A 14,010-nucleotide genomic window follows, 5' to 3' on the forward strand; every position below is an offset into this window, starting at 1 on the left:
GAGATGGAAATAAATAAACCGATAATTCTCTCCAAGCTGGAAAAAAAAAATCAATTGTTATGACACATCCCTGACAGTGATCTAGTTGAGATCAATTCAGGAAAAGTTAATAACACCTGCCTGAGTTTCACAGGAGCAGACTGTATTCTGTAAGCGATGGGTGCCAGCTTCCAAAATAAATATGAATGAATGCTGGGATCTCAACCATTACAAGGGGATTTGTTAAGAAATAATTCTTGCATTCTTTGAACTGCCTGAGACAGCAATCAGCTTCAAGACTCAAATCACTTCTAGGAGGTGGCTTATTAGAGGCTGCAAGCATGCTCCACCAGCCCCGGAGCTTCGACATGAAGCTCAGAGGGGAGTCTATGCCAGGGCTGTCTGACTCTGATGGAAAACGCCTGAGTGGTGTCGCTGTCTTCTTGTATTTTATTTCTGTAGTCTACCAAGGACTTGTGCCAAGCAGCAGACATTCCACCCAGCCGGTTTGGGTAGGTGTTCAAATCGTGTTTTGAACCCAAAGTTCAAGGCCAGCATTCCAGGTAAGTTTCCTGCACACACTGGTTGAGAAGTACACCCCTCTCTATTGGGATGCAAACATCTAAAGCTGGTGCCCTCCCCCAGGCAGACGGCTTCATTTCGGACTGTCAGACGATCCTCCCATCTTCTCCATGTACGTACGTCTAGTTCCTGAGAGCTCAGGGTGTAAGCTGTCTGGCATAGAGCCACCTGGTTAGGAAGGGAGATTCTGAGCCCCCAGACTTGAAAGGATGGGGTGCAGCAGGGGCAAGAGATGTGAATCTTTTAGCTAGCATCCCAGGAGTTTTTGCATGCCATAGGTCAGGAATCGCTAATTTCTAGGAGTTCCATAGGTCCCATAACTCCTGGACTATTGAGAAAGGAAATGGAGCTAAATTTTGTTCATGTCTTCACACAGCATAGACTGCTAGTTGCTTTAAAAGTCCACATCCTGTTCTTTATAGGAAACAGGTAAAGTACATTTCCTAGTCTCTGCTGTAGTCAGACATGGCCTGTTTGATTGAGTTCTAACCAATGGAATGTGTCTCTAGGATTGCTCAATAAAATACAAGATACTCAGTTAAACTTGCATTTTAGATAAATGACATTTCAGCATAAATATGTCCCCAGTACTGCCTAGGACACATGACTCATACTAAAAAACTGTCTTAATTATCTGGAATTCAAATTTAACTGGTTAAAATACAAGATGCCTGCTCTGTATTTTATTTTGCTAAATCTGGCATTCCGGAACGGAAGTAGAGTGGCAGGTTTCACTCTCAAGCAGAGCTCACAGACACCTCCATGTGTGTGCCTCCGTGTCCTTCCCCATTTGAGCCGGGTGGATAGAGATGATGCTCAGGGAGGCTTGGAAAGCCAGACGAAGATGGCAGGCCCACCGTCAGTCTGGGTTACTGAGGGATGGCACGAAGGAGGGCCACTGCTCACTCATTCGTCCTCTCTGATCTGTTCTGTGAGCAAGAAAGATACATCCACTGTCTCTGAGCTATGAAAACCGTGGAGCTCTCTTACCCTCAGCAAGTGGCCTGCCCAGATGATACACTTAATATTCAACAGGAGCTGCACATATGAATTAGTAATGAATCTTCCCAGAAATTCCTCAGACTGGTTTTGTCCCTATTTTACTCATGGGGTGAATGAGACTCAGAGCTGTTAAACGACTTACCAAATGTGCATACGTCCTAAGTTGCTTGAGTCGTGTTCAACTCTTTGTGACCCCACGGACTGTAGCCCACCAGGCTCCTCTGTCCATGGTACTCTCCAGGCAAGAATACTGGAGTGGGTTGCCATGCCCTCCTCCAGGGGATCTTCCCAACCCAGGGATCGAACCGAGTCTCTTTGTCTCCTGCATTGGCGGGCAGGTTCTTTACCACTAGCGCCACCTGGGAAGCCCAAATTACCAAATACCTTATCACTAAATATAATGGACTTCCCACATAGCTCAGTTGGTAAAGCATCTGCCAGCAATGTGGGAGACTTGGGTTCAATTCCTGGGTCGGGAAGTTCCCCTGGAGAAGCAAATGGCAGCCCACTCCAGTATTCTTGCCTGGAGAATCCCATGGACAAAGGATCCTGGCAGGCTACAGTTCATGGGATCACAAGAGACTTGGTGCTATAGAAAATTATAAAGAAAGAGTAATATTTTTTGGTGGTAAAATATACATAACATAAAATTTCCCATTTCAGCCTTTTAAAGTATCAGTTCAGTGGCATTAAGTACACTGGCACAGATGTGCAACCATCAGCATCACTCATCTCCAAAATGCTTTCGTCTTCCCAGTCTGAACAGAGAAGGCAATGGCACCTCATTCCAGTACTCTTGCCTGGAAAATCCCATGGATGGAGGAGCCTGGAAGTCTGCAGTCCATGGGGTCGCTGAGGGTCGGACTCGACTGAGCGACTTCACTTTCACTTTTCACTTTCATGCACTGGAGAAGGAAATGGCATCCCACTCCAGTGTTCTTGCCTGGAGAATCCCAGGGACCAGGGAGCCTGGTAGGCTGCCGTCTATGGGGTCGCACAGAGTCGGACACGACTGAAACGACTTAGCAGCAGTAGCAGCAGTCCCAGTCTGAAACATTGTACATATTAAACCATAGCTCCCCATTTCAAGCTAGTTACTTTTTGAAACTATTTGTATTTATCTGTAATTTTTTTAAGTTCTATCAGCTTATTACTACCAGCCCATCTCCCTCCACCCTCATGCACACGTGCTGAGTCATATAGCCCAAGGACAGCCACGCTCCTCTGTCCATGGGCTTTTCCAGGCAAGAATACTGGAGCGCGTTGTCATTCCCTTCTCCATCATCTGTAAATTTGAATAATAAATAAAATTCCCTTTACTGATGAAATGCTCGTAGTTTAGTGAGCTTCAGGTGTTAGTTCTAAATTAATTCACTGATTTGATTCGGAGGGGGTGCATCTAAAATGTTCAAAAGAGAATTCTCTGAAAATTCAGTCTCACTAGCACCTCTGTTCCCTAGCCAACCAGTTCCCTAGTTGGGAAGCAACAGCTGTTGCTTGTATTTGTGTGTGATATGTGTGTTCCTGTGTGTGTACTTTTAGTTGTATCCTATGCGTGCACACACACACACACACACACACATACTTTCTTACTTCTATTTTAATCCAAATGATAGCATGCTATTGTAGAAATGAATGGATATCACCCATATAAGAAAAAAATCCCTGTTTATTCAGAGCTTGCCATAGCAAGAGAGTCAGCCACCATCATTATGTTTGACAGAGACCCAAAGCATGGCAGGAGGCTGAGAAAACTTCTCAGGGAAGCAAAGAGAAGCCTTCCAATGGGCCCTGATGAAAGTTTGTTGGCCTGGGGAACCTGGAGGCAGGCTAATGAGAAGCAGAGCCTCCTATACGATCAGTCTGGCCTGCTCTGCTTTGTCCAGAGATGAACGTGGGGACAACAGACAGGGAGGCTGGTTATCCCTGACCAAGTTGTGATCAGAACCTGTGGTGTGGCCCCCGTGCTAGCTGATGCAGGGACTATATGTCAGAATTTTACTGTCATGTATGACCTGACCTCTGCCTGATTGTATATGCAGTCTTTCATCATCTACACTTTCCACTTGTTGATTTTTTCTATTAGACTAGAGCAATATTGGCCTTTTCAGTATAAAATCCTATGAATTTTGATATAAAGGTATATTCAGGTAACCATTATCTCAATCAGGATTCAGAACAGTTTTATCACACGGGGAACCCTCCCTCTTGCAAATATAAGCAAACCATCTCTGATTTTTCTATTGTTTTTGCTATTGCTCAGTCATGTCCAACTCTTTTGTGACCCCATGGACTGCAGACTGCCAGGCTCCACTGTCCATGGAATTTTCTAGGCAAGAATACTGGAGTGCGTTGTCATTTCCTCCTCCAGGGGATCTTCCTGACGCAGGGATCAAGCTTGCATCTCTTGTCGCTCCTGCATTGCAGGCAGATTCTTTTACTGGGGAATCACTGGTGAAATCCATTGAATCTGTTATACCATAAGATGCCAGCATGAATTCATTTCCATTCAGCAGACATTGAACATACTTTTCAGCTTAACTACTACATAGTTGTAATGAGTAGAAGGGTGTTACTCAATAGTTCTAAATAGAGAGATAAATAATGATTATGATTCCAGAAGCTGGGGAGTGGGGAGGCTCTCATGATCACCGTGAAGGTGTGAGAAGGGGTGGGTAAGTGTAATGTGAAGAGGATTGGTGGTGGTGGTGGTTTAGTTGCTCAGTTGTGTCCGACTCTTGTGACCCCCTGGGCTGTAGCCCGCCAGGCTCCTCTGTCCATGGGATTCTCCAGGCAAGAATACTGGAGTGGGTTGCCATTCCCTCTTCCAGGGGATCTTCCCTACTCAGGGATCGAACCAGCATCCGCTGCATTGACAGGCAGATTCTTTAGTGCTGAGCCACCAGGGAAGCCCCTGAAGAGGGTTAAAGTGCCTCTAAATACACATTGCATGAACATAAATAAACCTGTGCGATTCTGTAATTTTGCAATTGTATCAAATATTCTGTCATGCTTTGCACTTAGTGATGGAGTGTGGAAACTGAGGTCACAATTTTACCCTCTAGGATTAAAATTAGTGAGGAAGCCCTCCAGCCAAACAGAACAGAGTACAGTATGCTCAGTGCTATGACAGACACATGAAAACAACGCAGCTAACCCAGAACGCGGGGCAGAAAGTGTTCAGGGAAGGATTCCCGTCTAAACCGAATCGTGAGACATGGGTAGAATTTAGTGAAAGGGGAGGGTGGTGTGCATAAAGGAACATGCAAAAATCAGCAGAGAAGACAGCGTGAAGTGCCCAGTACAGTGTGAGAGAGGGCTAGCACACGGGGCCTTGTGTGCCACGCGAGTATTCTTGAATTTCCCCCCAAAGGCCATGGTGATTTTCTTTTAGATTTAATTCATGCACCAGGTCTTCACTGCTGTGCATGGCTCTCTCTGGTTCCAGTGAGCAGGGTCTACTCTCTAGTTGTGGCCCATGGGGGCCACTCTCTAGCTGCGGTGCCTGGGCTTTCGTTGTGACGGCTTCTTTTGCTGAGGAGCACAGGCCCTAGGGCACACCGACACACAGGTTTAGTTGCCCCTCAGTATGCAGAACTTTCCGGACTAGGGATCGAACCCATATGCCCTACATTGGCAGACAGATTCTCAGCCACTGGCCGACCAGGGAATTGCCATGGTGATTTTAAACAGAGGGTTCGTGTGACCATTGCGAAGCTGTGTCTGACTCACCAAGGCAGAGTAAGGGATGGCTTTTCCTATGCCCTAAATGTTCTACACCCCTCTTCTTCAACAGTTAGCTCACTGAATTCCCGCTGTTTGTAACTGAAAGGCAGAAGAGCACGTGGGAATTGAGTCAGATAGAAAAGGGTTCAAATGCCCACCATAGCGTTTATCCTTCTTTCCAGCATTTATTTCCTTTGTTTCCTTGGGCAAGCCACTATACTTTTCTAAATCCAAGTTATACTCTGGAGGGTGGGCTCATTCCCACATCATGAAGTTTAGTTAAGATTAAATGCCGTAATCAGTGCAAAGTTGCTTGCCACTTAGTAGGGCTTCACGAAAATAGTAGCTATGATGGTTTGCAATGTTATCTCCCAGGTTTATTAAATTCTAGAGTGCAGCATCTCTTGTATTCCTCGCGTGTTTGCAGCCCACATCTATCAAGTATCTGTCACAAAGGATGTGCTCAGTAAACATTTGTGGAATGACTGCATAAATCAGATTCAGAGTTTGGGGATCAATTTGGGCTTTGGAAAATAGGTTGGTGAAAAATAAGCTTGTACGTTAGTTTATCCAGCAAAAACATCACTCTTCATTTTAAGCAAACAGGCTAGTTTGTGAGGCTGAAAGAAGCGGTTTTGGTTATCATAAAAAGCAATTGGCAGCAACAGTCAGAATCATTACTTATAAATAGCATTTAAAATTATAACTAACATCATCATCATAGGAAACATTATTTATGAATTTTTTGTGCATCAGGCCCTGTGTTAGGTTTTTATTTGAACTGGCTTATTCATTCTCACCATAGCCCTAAGAGGCAGGTAGTCTTAACTGTATTGTACAGACAAGGAAACTGAGATCTGGAGACAGAGTAACATGAGTTAATATGATCCAATATTGGTGTTAGTAAAGGGATAATGTGATGGTTAATTTTATATGTCAGCTGGACTAGGCCATGAGGCCCAGATACTTGTCAAGCACCCATTCTGGATGCTGCTGTGAAGGTGTTTTTAGATATGACTAACGATTGGGGGCAGGAGGAAAAGGGGACAACAGAGGATGAGATGGCTGGATGGCATCACTGACTCAATGGACATGAGTCTGAGTGAACTCCGGGAGTTGGTGATGGACAGGGAGGCCTGGCGTGCTGCGATTCATGGGGTCGCAAAGAGTCGGACATGACTGAGTGACTGAACTGAACTGAACATTCAACTGAGTAGATTTTGAGAAATTAAACTGTCCTCCATGATGTGGGCGGACCTCATCGAATTGCTTGAAGACCTTAAGGATAAAAGACTGAGCTACTGAAGGAAGAAGGACTTCAGCTTCCAAACTGCTTTCAGACTCGAACTTCAGCACTAACTCTTCTGCGTGTTTCCAGCCTGCACACCTGCCCTGAAACGTGGGATTTGCCAGCCCCCGTCATATGTGCTGATTCCTCAAAATAAACCTTTCTCTCTTGTTACATAGAACATATATTTATATCCTACATAGCTGGGCTTCTCAGATGGCACAGTGGTAAAGAATCAGCCTGCCAGTGCAGGAGACACAAGAGATCGTGGTTTGACCCCCTGATTGGGAAGATCCCCTGGAGGAGATCCCAATCCAGCATGCTTGCCTGGAGAATCCCATGGCCAGAGGAGCCTGGCAGGCTACAGTCCATGGGGTCACAAAGAGTCAGACACGACTGAGAGACTAAAGCACAGGTTCTACAATGAACATATATTTATATGGTGATATGTAATACACATAGGGGCTTCACAGGTGGCTCGGTGAGTAAAGAGTCCACCGGCAGTGCAGAAGACACGGGAGACGTGGGTCCATTCCCTGGGTCAGGAAGATCTCCTGGAGGAAGGCACGGCAGCCCACTCCAGCATTCTTGCCTGGAGAATCCCATGGCCAGAGGAGCCTGGCAGGCTACAGTCCACAGGGTGACAAAGAGTCGTCAGACATGACTGAAATGGCTGAGCATGCACAGACATGAGTAATACATAATACAATATGTATATTTGATGAGGAGTATATTTTTGTGTGTACACATATGCTATGCATGTAACAGACACATCATATACATATTGTATAAAGTATAGTGTACTGTGCTGTGCTAGGTCGCTCAGTCGTGTCTGACTCTTTGCGACCCCATGGACTGTGGCCCCACCAGGCTCCTCTGTCCATGGGGATTCTCCAGGCAAGAATACTGGAGTGGGTTGCCATGCCCTCCTTCAGGGGATCTTCCCGACCCAGGGATTGAACCCAGGTCTCCTGCTTTGCAAGCGGATTCTTTACCATCTGAGCCACCAGGGGGGCCCAATATATAATAGGATATGTATGTATGATGTGTGTATCCATGTTCTTTATATATATTACACACATATCATACACACACACTCCATATATACACATCCTATTGGTTCTTTCTCTCTGGAGATATCTAATATAAATATTATTATTCTATTTTACAAATGAAATTGGGGCATCAAAATCCCAACAGGTATACCTCAAAATTCTTTCTTTTGATTTATGATTGGGACACACCATTGATATTTATATGATGTTCCTTTCCCTCTCCTGTTTATTTTCGGAAGAGAAGGAAAGAAGGGAGCTGTTAATGAAGGAATGTTAATAGAAAAGAGGACTGAATCCCGAGGAGGGTGAAAGAGGGCAGACAGTGCAGACTGAAGTGAGCAGCCTCAGTTTCCTAAAGGCGTCGTAGTCATTTCCCTGGCTCCCTAGGGTGGCTATAAGTTGTCAGGTTGGTTCCCATAGAGTCACCCGACATGGTGATCAGTGGGCCCTCCTTAACCATATCAGACGCCACTCCTTTCTGCCCATACGGAGATACTATTCCCAGTCACGTCATCTTGCTTTCTTCCTTCGTGGCTCTAACAATAATCTCCCATCGTCTTGTTTAACTAAGTAAGTAAGCGAGTAACTACTTAGTTTAGTTGCTTATTGTCTGCCTTTCGAACTAGAAAGAAAGGGGTGTTTCCCATGTTCACTCACTGCTTATGTTTAATTTAGAACATGCTGTAGAAGCTGAATGATGAGTGAACGCCGTGCTCATCCTCACCTTCCTGTCTTTACCCCCTCTGTCTCCTTTTTCATTCTTCATTTCTTGGCCATGCCATGCAGCATCATTCCCCCAGCGGGGGTGGAATCCATGCCCCATGCCGTGGAGCTGTGAAGTCCTAACCACTGAAGAGACGGTGAATTTCACTGCCTGTTTTCTTCATCGCCTTCCTAACGGCACCCATCACTCCAAACCCAGTCTAAGCTTCCATGTGTCCCCAAGCACCCCATGGTATGATCTTCCCCAGCCACACCTGACTTCTTGCAGTGCCTAAAACATGCAGTGTTTTCCCATGGTTCCAGAGGCTCTTCCCTTTGCCTAGGATGCTCTCCAACCTCTCTCCTCCCTTTGCTCAGCCAAACCAGTTTGAACATCCCTCCTTGAGGAAGCCTTCCCTAACTTCCAATAATATTGAAATCAATATCATTAACAGATCCTGTTCTGCACTGTTGTAGTTGCCTTCCCACCCTTTTCTATGTTTTCATGATCTCTTAATAATCAATACACTTAAAATAACTTTCTATGGCTCATCGATTTTGAAAGAACTAGTTCAGCATATACCTTGGCTTTTTGTGCTCAATGTGTTCAATCATGTCTGACTCTTTGGTGACCCTTTGGCTACTGTATTTTAAATAATATTAAAGCAGTCTCAGATTTCTCCTTTTGCTGCTATATCTACAGTAACAAATTCTTTGACTAGTGATAGAATGGTGTTTAAGAAATATCTGTTGGTTGAATGACAGGACAGTATTCACTGATGTATGCATTTGCACATCTCTAAAAACAAGTATGTGTTCAGTGATTAAATATAAAAATAGCTATCAATTTTTATTCATACAGCCTGGCATTTCTCATGATGTCCTAAGTTAAATATACAGGGTGACAACAGACAGCCCTGTTGTACTTCTTTCTCAATCCTGAACCAATCAGTTGTTCCATGCAGAGTTATAACCGTTGCTTCTTGACCTGCATATAGGTTTTCCAGGAGACAGGTAAGGCGGTCTGGTATTCCTGTCTCTTGAAGAGCTTTCCACAGTTTGTTATGATCCACACCAAGATGAGTTCCAAGCTGGAATCAAGACAGGTGAGAGAAACATTAACAACCTCAGATATGTGGATGATACCACTTTGGCAGAAAGCAAAGAGGAACTAAAGAACCTCTTGATGAGGGTGAAGGAGGGGAGTGAAAAAGATAGCTTAAAACTAAATATTAATAAAACTAAGATCATGGTACCTAGTCCCATCACTTCATGGCAAATAGAAAGGAAAAAGGTGGAAGCTGTGACAGATTTCCTCTTCTTGGGCTCTAAAATCACTGTGGACTGTGACTGCAGCCATGAAATCATAAGACAATTGCTTCTTGGCAGGAAAGCTATGACAAAGCTAGACAGTGTATTGAAAAGCAGACGTCACTCTGCTGACAAAGGTCTGTATAGTTGATGGTCATGTATGGTTGTGAGAGTTCAGCTGTAAGGAGGGCAGAGTGCCAAAGAGTTGATGCCCTCAAACTGAGGTGCTGGAGAGGACTCCTGAGAGTCGCTTAGACAGCAAGGGGATAAACCAGTCAATCTTAAGGGAAATCAACCCTGAATACTCATTTGAAGGACTGATGCCAAAGCTGAAGTTCCAGTATTTTGATCATCTGATGCAAACAGCCAATTCATTGGAAAAGCCCCTCATGCTGGGAAAGACTGAGGGCAGAAGGAAAAGAGGGCATCAGAGGATGAGGTGGCTGGATGGAATCACCGACGCAACGGACATGAGCTTGGGCAAACTCCAGGAGATGGTGAGGGACAGGGAGGCCTGGCATGCTGGAACCCATGGGGTCGCAAAAGAGTCAGAGGTGACTAACACTTTCACTTTCTGGTTCTGGTGCAGTTGGCCAGCAGACTTACATTTTGGGATTATCAGTAGACTTACCAGATGTTAAGAAGAAAGAGTTTGCAGAGGGCTACAGTAGTCTGAGCTGCATTTATGAACCGTAGTGCTTGAGCTGGTCTAGAAGGAAGTGTAGGATTTACACTTTTGGAAAGAAATAGAGGCTTTCAGTCATGGCATGTACACTGTACAGACTTTATCATGGAATGTCCTGTTTTAAGTGTTTATTCTATGGCCTTCCTACTCAAAATCTAGCCTGGGAGTGTGTTCGAGGTGCAGCATCATGGGTTCCACCCTAGAATCTGCATTTTTAACAAGCTCTCCAGGTGACTCCTATGTAATTAAAGTCTGAAAACCATGATTCTCTATGCTAACCTTGGCACCTCCCACCCATCTAATAAACTGGAAGATCCTTTTCAGAATAGGGCATGACATATTAGAAGAAGATTTATAGAAATAGTTTAAGTACACATGTATTTATTTAATCCACTCAACCATCATGTGAAGTACACTATTGTCATACCCATTTTTCAGAGATGCAAATTGAGGCTTAGTCAGTTGTTACTTATTTCAAGTCTAATGCTCCATCTACTATACGACCAGGATTTCTTTTATTCTTCACTCTCCTTCTGATCATCCAACAGCATGAAAAACAAGATTGCAGGTTCAGAAAATTCCTAAAAATCATACATTTTTGTAATAAGCTGGAAGGAAATTTAGAAGTAATATTGCCAATTAAAGTTGAAGAAACGACTCTGCTCAAGGTCACAGAGCTAGCGCATCAGTGACATAATGAAACTAGCCTTCAGATCTCGGGCTCCGTGTCTAGGGTGCTTTCCTCTACATCTTGGCACTCACCTGTTTGTTGTTCTTACTCCTGCTACAGCCTTCTTTTGCCTGTTACAAACAGCTTCCTGGAGCAGCCTGGTTTTTAAGGGGCACTTAAAGACAGAGCCAAATAAGCACGTTGGGTAGAAAGCAGCTTTAAAATATGCCTGGGTGGAAAATTACCTACAATGGACTGTACTTAGAGTTGCTGTATGGTTTCTGGTTATTCCACAGATGTAAGAGGACACAGGCCTCCTTTATATAAGTAGGTCCGATTCTGAGCCCCCCTGATGAAGTTTAGTCACCTGGCTTCTTGCTGGCCTTTTCATTTCCCATCAGAATGTCTTCCAGCCCTGAATGAGTCTTTGGCCTTTTACTAGCATGTAGAAAATTGTGATAATAACTGTTTTTTGGGGGGAAGACAGTGCTGTCATTTTGCTTCACCTTTGGTTCTGACCTGTCATTAACATCACCTGTGCATCAAGCTGGGGGTAACTCTCTGGAACCCCAAAGGCTGCCCTAGCTGGCTGCACAAAGCGAAGTGTCAGACCAAGTCTCCAGAACCTTTCAAGGAGTTGCTCTCCAAATCAGAGCCTGATTCTCAGCTCATAATAATACTTTTGTTCCAAATTTCATTTTCTCCCTCTTCCTTGCTGTTCTTAATGCATTCTTGAAGCATGCAATCAACTTGAAGGGGACAAGTGCTCAAATTCAAGATTGGAACGAAAGCTGTCGCCTTCTTGGCTGCTCTGGGCTTGTGAAATTCTCTACCCTGGACTCTTTCTTTGCTTTGGTGTCCTTCCACAGTCTGCAAAGTTCTTCCCAGGTTTATAACGAATAGTTTTACTCCCCACTGCTTCCTTTTAACCCAGCTTGGAAGTAATTAATACAATTCTAACTGGATAGGAAAAAAGGGAGGATCTTTGTAACTAAGGAGGGAGCAAGGTTATTACCACCTAAACACAGGCTTGATTCATCTGGGTACCATGTGCTTCAAACAACTGCTTTATGTCTTCGGTGTTACTCTCTTTAGAGTAAAGTCCTATTTTATTCAAGGAAAACTCCTCCAATTCTGAGCTACATGAGACAAGGGAAGAGGTAGACTCTTACATACCTTGCATGTTTGCTAAATCCCTTCAGTCATGTCTGACTCTGTGACCCCAATGGGCTTTAGTCCTCCAGGCTCCTCTGTCCATGGGATTCTCCTAGAAAGAACACTGGAATGGGCTGCCATGCCCTCTTCCAGAGGATCTTCCTGACCCAGTGACTGAACCCACATCTCTTATGTTTCTTGCATTGGCAGACGGGTTCTTTACCAATAGTACTACCTAGGAAGGCCCTTATTTATCTTGAGTTTAGCTGCTCAGTCATGTCTGACTCTTTGTAACTCCATGGACTATACCCCACCAGGCACCTCTGATTCTCCAGGCAAGAATACTGGAGTGGGTTGCCATGCCCACCTTCAGGGGATCTTCCCAACCCAGAAATCGAACCCAGGTCTCCTGCATTGCAGGCGGATTCTTTACCACCTCAGTCACCAGGGAAGCCTTGTTTACCTTAATAAGTATCTAAAAACAGTGAAAACCAATCAAAGCGTTGAACCCCTGAAGACTAATTCTATCATCCTGATGAGTTTGCCACTCAGTAGGGAAAGGAAAATTCCTATTAGCTGGCAAGTCCACAGAAAGCCAATCTTGAACGAACAGAAGATATGAAGGAGGAGAAGCAGCAGCAAAGCAGCGTGCAGAGTGGGAAGGAGGTGGCTGACCTCAGGCTTGCAGAGGGGACTGGAGGTCATCGGCCTGAGTTTAGAGCCCCTCTGGGGCTCATTTGGAACATGTCAGTCTGACTTCACGCTCAATTCAACCAGCTTGGTTATCTAGTTTTCTCAGTCTGCGGGAGATTCAAAGCAACCAATTAGGAGGCATGAAAGAGGCTGTAAGAGGCAGCACACTGGCAGCACCCAGAAAGGACCTGCCAGCTCTCAAGGCAGAGGGTGGAAATCCGTGACACGCAGACTGAGGAGTCTGAAAAGCAAAGAAGTCAAAAGCCAGCCAGAGTTAGACGCGAGTCCAATAATTAAATAGGTTCCTAACAAAGACTCAGAGTCTTCCAAAAATGTTGATTTATTTCATGAACTGTACTTTAAGAAAACAGAGAAAAACATAATATTTTTAAGAAATTTTTTTGTGTTTTATTTTTACTTTATTTTACTTTACAATACTGTATGGTTTTGCCATACATTGACATGAATAAAATTATGGAACGCTTCACGAATTTGCGTGTCATCCTTGCGCAGGGGCCATGCTAATCTTCTCTGTATCGTTCCAATTTTAGTATATGTGCTGCCGAAGCGAGCACAGAAATTTTTTTTTTTAATGAAGACTTTTGATGCTTAATGGAAGCCTTACTTACTTATCTGGAAGAGTCATTGCCAAATTTTCTTTTCCTGGCATTCTGTTCCCATCTTTAACAAAGAGTTAACTGTAACTCATAGTCCATGCCAGTGACTATGATGAACAGACTAAGCCATAGTCCCTGTTTCACGTTCCTAACAGTTTAATCTCAAGGACACAAAATCAATGTTTAATAAGTAAAGTTTAATGAATAATGATTACTCCATTAGAATACAGACAAATGTGACTTGTGCCACGATAGAGGGACATTCTGTGATACCTGAGTCTGCAGCATGGGGCGGGGGTGGGGGGTGATGAAGTCAAAGGTCAGACGGCTCCCCCAAGGAATTGCTGTGTGTTGTTTGAAGGGTGAGAACTAATTAGTGAAGAAAAGGGGACTGCCTGTGGGCTCAGTCGTGTCCAGCTCTTTTCGACCCTTTGGTTGTATCCCTCCAGGCTCCTCTGTCCATGGGATTTCCCAGGCAAGAACACTGGAGTGGGCTGCCATTTCCTACTCCAGCAGATCATCCCAACCCAGGGATCGAACCCACA

At 44.4% G+C, this 14,010-nt stretch overlaps 1 non-coding gene across 1 annotated transcript; it reads right to left on the reverse strand.

Moving 5' to 3' along the window:
• Window positions 1–13,316: 13,316 nt before the first annotated feature.
• On the reverse strand, window positions 13,317–13,423 carry LOC138084816 (U6 spliceosomal RNA). The gene has a single exon (XR_011145225.1). It is a non-coding gene; the product is annotated as a U6 spliceosomal RNA (small nuclear RNA).
• Window positions 13,424–14,010: the final 587 nt, after the last annotated feature.

Source organism: Capricornis sumatraensis, chromosome 8 (assembly GCF_032405125.1).
Source record: "Capricornis sumatraensis isolate serow.1 chromosome 8, serow.2, whole genome shotgun sequence".
NCBI classification, from domain to species: Eukaryota; Metazoa; Chordata; class Mammalia; order Artiodactyla; family Bovidae; genus Capricornis; species Capricornis sumatraensis.